The sequence below is a fragment of the Haliotis cracherodii genome, unplaced genomic scaffold (assembly GCF_022045235.1).
Source record: "Haliotis cracherodii isolate W230 unplaced genomic scaffold, xgHalCrac1.p SCAF_5, whole genome shotgun sequence".
In the NCBI taxonomy this organism is placed as follows: Eukaryota; Metazoa; Mollusca; class Gastropoda; order Lepetellida; family Haliotidae; genus Haliotis; species Haliotis cracherodii.
Window position 1 is genome coordinate 31,740,859 of NW_027266308.1, and position 9,538 is coordinate 31,750,396.

At 34.8% G+C, this 9,538-nt stretch overlaps 1 pseudogene; it reads left to right on the forward strand.

Moving 5' to 3' along the window:
- The first annotated feature begins 612 nt into the window (after window positions 1-612).
- The window catches only part of LOC139443651 (uncharacterized), a 55,493-nt pseudogene continuing 46,567 nt past the window's right edge, over window positions 613-9,538 (forward strand).

Below are 9,538 nucleotides of genomic sequence, written 5' to 3' on the forward strand. Positions count from 1 at the left end.
TGTAATTTCATTGCAGCGGTATCTACATAAATCTGACCCAAGCGATATCTCCTGTGTGAGCCATTTTTGGATGATAAAAGACACAGGCATATATAGGGGAACGAAGTAAAATTTAGAATCTCCTTAAACGTTGAAGGAAAGGATAATGGTTAATGTTACGATTTCCTCCAAATAAATAAAAGAGTTCTCCGCGATAAAGTATACATAGATGCACATGTGTCACATACCAAAAAGGCAAATGAAGGGGATGTCTTTTCCTCTATTGCAAATCATGAAATATTGGGGTGATAGTGAAAACTCAGTTTCCTCCTGCTTCAGTGACTCTGTTGAACAGTTAGTGAGTGAGTATGGTTTTACGCCGCTTTTAGCAATATTCCAGCCATATCACGGCGGGGGAAACCAGAAATGGGCTTCACATATTGTACCAATGTCAGGAATCGAACCCGGTCTCCGGCGTGACGAGCGAACGCTTTAACCACTAGGTTACCCGTCCGCCCCCATTTGAACAGACCATAGTACAAAAGATACATCAACAGGATCTGGGATACAGTCAGTTTTCCGCTCTGTTTTCCGAATCTGCGTTCTACTTCCCTGTTGGGTTCACCACAACGAGTAGATGCATGGCACACAGGCCGGAGATATGTGGACCGCGAGGCTGCTTGTCTGCTACCTGCACTGTGTATATGCAACTAGTGTCAACATATGTAAGTAAACCTAATCACTTACTGTACTTTACAGTCCGTTTAATGTTTCGGTGTTTCATTTCTGTAATGTTGTACATGTGGACTTCAAGATGTTGAATGTGGTCATGTAATCTATATCATATCTTGGCTACATACATATGGTTTGTGTCTAAGCCTTCAGTGTAAAAACTATCATCTATCACACGTTATACTTGGCATCTCGGAGAATGAAATCTTTAGTGAACATTTTGTTCTTACATTTAATACATTTAACCTTTTTAACGATTCATGTGTCACGATATGATCTTGTAGTTCACATCTGAGAACGTAGCGCAAAAAATTTCGGCATTATTCGGTTGACTATATTCATTCCTGTCCCTGCTCTTTGTCACTCTAGTGTGGGGTTCGATGTCATTGAGGTTTCAGTTTTCCTCACCCACCTTATATACGTTGCACAAATATCGATATACCAATGGTGAGGAAATAGAGGGTTCGATGTAAACTGACACGGTGATATTTGATGAAGATGCAATGTTTTGGAAACATCAGATGTGTACTGTACATTTCAAACTATTGTTGACAGGAAGCATCCTGATGTACATATGATATGTACATATTGACATGTGAACTCTTATTTGTATCCGTGTCTGTTATTTGTATTTAAACCTTAAGTTTGTGAATTGTATGCCATCCACGCAAGGAAGTAAAACAAACTGGCTTATTTGAAGTTTGATAACCAGCATTAATATTGTCAATATTGTTATCAACAAAACTATATCTTCTCTTGTGTTCATTCCCATATAGGAATTAAAATTAATACATAAATATACACAGTCAGGTTGGTTTCGTACATCATTAGCGATCCTTTTTCGAACATTACTGTAACTGAACCTAGCTATGACTCAATTACGAAATGTGACATCATGGCAACTTCAGTCTCCACACAAGCAGTTTGCACTTGCTGGTGGAAAGGACGTGTTCCTTTTTAGGCCTCTTGGGTGTTCTTTCCCGAGGCTACCTCTCCACCTGTTTTCTATTATTTGTATTATATTATGTATTGTATTATTTATAATATATTAAAAACAGGACATGATCCAACTGATTGGACAATGGGTGTTATTGTCCATTTTCACCTTAAAGGTAGTAAGACTATCGTCGATAATTTTAGAGGAATTATTCTTCTCTCGTGAATTATTTAGCAGCTGGGCTTGTAGAGTGGTGTGAGAACTGTTCGGTCCTTGTCGAAGAGCAGTCTGGTTTTAGAAGAAAAAAACAGTACCACAGATTCTATTTTCGTGTTACACGGTCTTATAAATATAGCATTGTGTAAAGGTTTAAAGTTATAATCTGCTCGTATTGATTTTCGTAAACGATTGATTTTGTGAATAGACAAGCATTGTGGCAGGCACAAGTTAAAATTATTGGGTTGTAGTTCCAAATTGCTCTCTCTATTTCGTAACATATATAGAGATGTCAAGTCATGTGTCAAATCAGTTGATGGTAACTGCTCAGAATTTTTTCAGTTCGTTTACAGGTGTCCGACAAGGAGACAATTTATCGCCGATTCTTTTTTCGCTTTTCATATATGATATTGTCAGTGAATTGTCTGTTTCTCAAGAGTTTGGAGTAATTATTCTTCACATCCGTTTAATATTACTGATGTTTGCCGATGGCATGGTTCTTATTAGTCATACAATTATAGGATTGCAGTAAAGTCTAGATTATCTACGTCATTCCAATGCATTTGTACAATATATGTACAAAATACAAAGGTTCTAGCGTGTGCACTGTTGTATCGTGTCTTTTGTCCTTTGTCCTATACTGAATAAACATCAACAGTTAATAATAGGCATGTATTTATAAATAATTATCAAATAGTGATGATACAAGGTATCCTCAAAGTGAAGTTATCCTTCCCCTCATGTGTCACCTGTCACAAACACATGCGAAGGCAAGGCTAGTGTTAACCTCAACAAACATGGTAACTTGGTCAAAAGTGGAAATGATAGAATCATCGGCGGTATGTAAACAAACAACCCAAGATGGCTTAGTTCGTTAAAAGAACCCGTCGAATTAGACGATGATTTACCTGACCGTGCAATGGATTTTCTCATTTCACACAGAAAATACATGCTTAGCTTATTAATTAGGCCGGGTCATGTAAAACATCAAGCGTGTTACCTGCCGAGTCCGACACTGTGGCAAAGAATCCCACACACGCAACCGATCTACTGTTTTCGTGACTCTTTCGGTGAAACGTCTGAGAAATATATTTCCAAATGATTAAATAGTAAAAAACGTATTGCAAACACATGATAGATCTTCGAATGATATTTCCATGAAACACACTTACCAAGACGCTTTGCAAACACGTGTGTTGTGCCCTTAAACCTACAATGGTCTTAAGTCTACAATATTCATGAGTGGGCGTGGCTTGTGTATGCACACGACACTTATTTCGTACGCACTGCTTCTCAACTGAACCCGGAAGTGCATCGAACTTCTGCCGTGTTGTGACAACACACAGCGTGCAGTGAGACTGCATTGTTTGCGGTACAGCAGAACCTGAAGAAACTTTCCTTTTTATCAATCTGTAAACTATCATTATTTTATGCAAAACTAAGAGGAAATAAATCAAAATGTTTGTAAAAAACGTTCGTGTATTTTGTAAGCAAGTGGGGAATTTTAAGGAATTTTCTTCCCAGTATCACCTTCCACTTTGCCATTGTCTCATGGAAAATAAACACTGGGAAATGGGCATTAAAATAGGAAATATTCCTTCTCGTTAGCAGTGTGTCATAACTCCCGTATAGCAACGTATATATCAAGTTCCATACCAACTACTTCTCGTGCACTCCCTGTTTCCTTCAGCGTTTTCAGATGTGGTGTATTTGGATGGGCTAAATATGGACACGATAACTTTCTAAATATCCAGTATAACATTAAATTCAAAATTCAAATTCTAATCCAGGCTGGTAGTGTTCATATTCATTACATATATATGGTTAAATGTCAGTGGTTTTCATTCCCCATCAGATAGTTTGAAGAGGACCAGAAAGTGATGTGTCACCCCCACACAAGATGATTGATCAATATCAGTATTGTATATTCATAAAAATTATATTGAATTCGTTTTTGTTTTGTTTGCAGGTTTTACCAGTTGGAACTGGTGTTTATATTGGTGTTCATGTTAGGGTCAGATAAAGCATATTTTTTTTAATCAATAAACTGGAATTTAGTTTTGCATTTTTGGTATGCATTAGAAGTATTGTATACAGGCTACTAGTATGGCTCCTTGTAATTCTATACTCATTGTGGGCAAGTCTAGATGAATCCAACGTCAAAATGTTCTTTCTCTTTACATAATCTAGAAATTATTATTTAAAACTAATACGTTTTGCCTTCGAGACTTGTGCAAATGTAACAGGCTACCCATTGTACAGGTTAGGCAAATTAAACAGTACAAATGTCTCAGTTGGTTTATAAGACATCATTAGTTAATGTAAGTGTTTGGGACGTCCCGTGAAAACATAAAGTAAAGTGTGGCAGCAGTGAGGTAGTTTGTTTTAATGCTGCTATAAGCATAATGCCAGTCACATCACTGTAGAGGGCACCAAGTGTACACATTTGCATGTGGGTGGGGTGAAGTCACATACCAGTCAGCAGGACCTGTGCCCTACATCTGTGTATATTATTAGTTTTACACTCACATCTATACATAGGATGTGAAGCACGTGTGTTACCATGAATAGAACACCTTCTTTACATCAACTTATACATGCATTTTGTCTGCTGTTAAATTGTGTGTTCAAATCTGAAGAAAGAAGAGGATACTCCTATGTAGGAACTAAATAATGTTTGTGTAATTAGAGATGGTGTAAGCTTCACATTGGCTTTTAGTTTGTTACACACGATTGGACATTCATGCAATGATAACTTAATACCAGAAAAAAGTGTATGTAGCTGAACATAGATGAGCTGTTCAAGGTACATTTGTCAAGGTTGACATTGTGTGAGAAGTCAGATTGTAGACATCCATCACCTCCTGGGGTTAGTTGTTGGTGTATTCACTTCACATGACAAAAGAAATGAAGTTCATTGAAGGTGTTTTATTACAAAAATACAAAACACCCTATGTATATTATTGATGACAAATCTGAGGCACATAAGAAACAAACAAACAAACATATAACAAATTGTTAGCTAACAACAACATATGCAAACTACATGATCATATATTTTTGATATTTTTTTCACTCTTGTTTATTGCTATATTCAGCCATGTTCCAGCCACCTGTATGCAAATTCAGACCAGACAAATCAGTCATTCCTATTATGAGCAACGATCCACACCATCGGGGTACGATGACACACAATCAATAAAGTCACCAAATCTAACAACCAGATCTATTTAGTCGCCTGTTATGACAAGAATAGATTGCTGGGGTCCTGGTCTAAACCATATTGCAACAAGGTAGACTAAATGATTATTATGTTAAATATAATCATATGTGGTATTCAAGCGCTTAATTTGGTAGACACAAATATATTTTTATGGCTGTTGAAATAAGTCAGCCAAATATTCTAACACACAAGAAATGCCAGATGAATAATGATAGCCATTGGCTCCTTAACATCAAATGAACATAAACCTGGAGGTTACATAAATATGACAAAGACCATTATACACATCATTTTCATGGGAATTAAATGTTTTCAGAATGCAAACCAATGTAACTAGCAAATGTTTAAAAATACTTGCAAAATCAGAAACATTTCCATTTACTCAAAATGTCTTAAAAAAACTACCATGTATTTCAAGTCCAAACCATCACACAATTTCTTCGTCCAAATATAACCCAGTCTCTGCATTACACAAGTAATACAGTTAATACAACCATGTGTCCCAATAACCTCAAATGTCACCTTGAACATTGACATATATAGCACTAACATTTAATGTGGCAGTATTTGTAAAGATGTACATATATAGTTTCATGTCTACAGAGAAAACCATGCCTCATACAATAATTAAAATGTGTTTTGCAAATATCAGAACACAGACCTTAACCTTTAATAATTTTAACCAAAGCCTAAACAAAGCAAGTACACATAATAAAGAAGGCATATACAATTTTGATAAATGCATGAATACCCATAGCATTCACATTCTGCTCTCAACTTAGAAATATGGCTTACTATCAGTAGTCAAAACAAAATCTTAAGATTCCTTTATTTGTCGAGTTTATAGGCGTTATCCCATTTCTGGTCGAGGGGACATGAGTAATAATATAGTCAAAAATCTCTTAAAATTAGAAATATTGACCCATAGCATTCATATTCTGCTCTCAACTTAGAAATGGCATTTACTATAAGTAGTCAAAACAAAATCTTCAGATTCCATTATTTGTCGAGTTTATAGGTGTTATCCCATTTATCGTCGAGGGGACATGAGTAATGATATGGTCAAAAATCTCTTAAACATTATAAATATTGACCCATAGCATTCAGGCTTTGCTGACAGGTTTGAAATGTTATTTACTATAAGTAGCCAAAACAAAATCTTCAGATTCCATTATATGTCAAGTTTATAGGCGTTATCCCATTTCTGGTCGAGGGGACATGAGTGATAACATAGTCAAAAATCTCTTAAAATTAGAAATATTGTCCCATAACATTCATATTCTGCTCTCAAGTAACAAATGGTATTTACTATCAGTAGTCAAAACAAAATCTCCAGATTCCATTATATGTCAAGTTTATAGGCGTTATCCCATTTCTGGTCGAGGGGACATGAGTAATAATATGGTCAGAAATCTCTTAAAATTAGAAATATTGACCCATAGCATTCATATTCTGCTCTCTACTTAGAAATGGGACTTATTATCAGTAGTCAAAACAAAATCTTAAGATTCCATTATTTGTCGAGTATATAGGTGTTATCCCATTTATGGTCGAGGGGACTTGAGTGATAACATAGTCAAAAATCTCTTAAAATTAGAAATATTGCCCCATAGCATTCATATTCTGCTCTCAAGTAACAAATGGCATATACTATAAGTAGTCAAAACAAATTCTCCAGATTCCATTATATGTCAAGTTTATAGGCGTTATCCCATTTCTGGTCGAGGGGACATGAGTAATAATATAGTCAAAAATCTCTTAAAATTAGAAATATTGCCCCATAGCATTCATATTCTGCTCTCAAGTAACAAATGGGATTTACTATCAGTAGTCAAAACAAAATCTTAAGATTCCATAATGTGTCAAGTTTATAGGCGTTATCCCATTTCTGGTCGAGGGGACATGAGTAATAATATGGTCAAAAATCTCTTAAAATTAGAAATATTGTCCCATAGCATTCAGGCTTTGCTGACAGGTTTAAAATGTTATTTATTATAAGTAGTCAAAACAAAATCTCCAGATTCCATTATATGTCAAGTTTATAGGCGTTATCCCATTTCTGGTCGAGGGGACATGAGTAATAATATAGTCAAAAATCTCTTAAAATTAGAAATACTGACCCATAGCATTCATATTCTGCTCTCAACTTAGAAATGGGACTTACTATCAGTAGTCAAAACAAAATCTTAAGATTCCATTATTTGTCGAGTTTATAGGTGTTATCCCATTTCTGGTCGAGGGGACATGAGTAATGATATGGTCAGAAATCTCTTAAAATTAGAAATATTGCCCCATAGCATTCATATTCTGCTCTCAAGTAACAAATGGTATATACTATAAGTAGTCAAAACAAAATCTTCAGATTCCATTATATGTCAAGTTTATAGACGTTATCCCATTTCTGGTCGAGGGGACATGAGTAATGATATGGTCAAAACTCTCTTAAACATTATAAATATTGACCCTTGGCATTCAGGCTTTGCTGACAGGTTTGAAATGTTATTTACTATAAGTAGCCAAAACAAAATCTTCAGATTCCATTATTTGTCGAGTTTATAGGCGTTATCCCATTTCTGGTCGAGAGGACATGAGTGATAACATAGTCAAAAATCTCTTAAAATTAGAAATATTGCCCCATAGCATTCATATTCTGCTCTCAAGTAACAAATGGTATATACTATAAGTAGTCAAAACAAAATCTTAAGATTCCATTATATGTCAAGTTTATAGACGTTATCCCATTTCTGGTCGAGGGGACATGAGTAATAATATAGTCAAAAATCTCTTAAAATTAGAAATATTGACCCATAGCATTCATATTCTGTTCTCAACTTAGAAATGGGACTTACTATCAGTAGTCAAAACAAAATCTTAAGATTCCATTGTTTGTCGAGTTTATAGGCGTTATCCCATTTCTGGTCGAGGGGACTTGAGTGATAACATAGTCAAAAATCTCTTAAAATTAGAAATATTGACCCATAGCATTCATATTCTGTTCTCAAGTAACAAATGGTATATACTATAAGTAGTCAAAACAAAATCTTAAGATTCCATTATATGTCAAGTTTATAGACGTTATCCCATTTCTGGTCGAGGGGACATGAGTGATAACATAGTCAAAAATCTCTTAAAATTAGAAATATTGACCCATAGCATTCATATTCTGCTCTCAAGTAACAAATGGTATATACTATAAGTAGTCAAAACAAAATCTTAAGATTCCATTATATGTCAAGTTTATAGACGTGATCCCATTTCTGGTCGAGGGGACATGAGTGATAACATAGTCAAAAATCTCTTAAAATTAGAAATATTGACCCATAGCATTCATATTCTGCTCTCAACTTAGAAATGGGACTTACTATCAGTAGTCAAAACAAAATCTCCAGATTCCATTATATGTCAAGTTTATAGGCGTTATCCCATTTCTGGTCGAGGGGACATGAGTAATAATATAGTCAAAAATCTCTTAAAATTAGAAATATTGACCCATAGCATTCATATTCTGCTCTCAAGTTAGAAATGGCATTTACTATCAGTAGTCAGAACAAAATCTTCAGATTCCATTATATGTCGAGTTTATAGGCGTTATCCCATTTCTGGTCGATGGGACATGAGTAATAATATGGTCAAAAATCTCTTAAAATTATAAATATTGTCCCATAGCATTCATTTTCTGCTCTCAAGTAACAAATGGTATATACTATAAGTAGCCAAAAGAAAATCTTCAGATTCCATTATATGTCAAGTTTATAGGCGTTATCCCATTTCTGATCGATGGGACATGAGTGATAACATAGTCAAAAATCTCTTAAAATTAGAAATATTGTCCCATAGCATTCATATTCTGCTCTCAAGTAACAAATGGTATATACTATAAGTAGTCAAAACAAAATCTTAAGATTCCATTATATGTCAAGTTTATAGGCATTATCCCATTTCTGGTCGATGGGACATGAGTGATAACATAGTCAAAAATCTCTTAAAATTAGAAATATTGCCCCATAGCATTCATATTCTGCTCTCAAGTAACAAATGGTATATACTATAAGTAGTCAAAACAAAATCTTAAGATTCCATTATATGTCAAGTTTATAGACGTTATCCCATTTCTGGTCGAGGGGACATGAGTAATAATATAGTCAAAAATCTCTTAAAATTAGAAATATTGACCCATAGCATTCATATTCTGTTCTCAACTTAGAAATGGGACTTACTATCAGTAGTCAAAACAAAATCTTAAGATTCCATTGTTTGTCGAGTTTATAGGCGTTATCCCATTTCTGGTCGAGGGGACTTGAGTGATAACATAGTCAAAAATCTCTTAAAATTAGAAATATTGACCCATAGCATTCATATTCTGTTCTCAAGTAACAAATGGTATATACTATAAGTAGTCAAAACAAAATCTTAAGATTCCATTATATGTCAAGTTTATAGACGTTATCCCA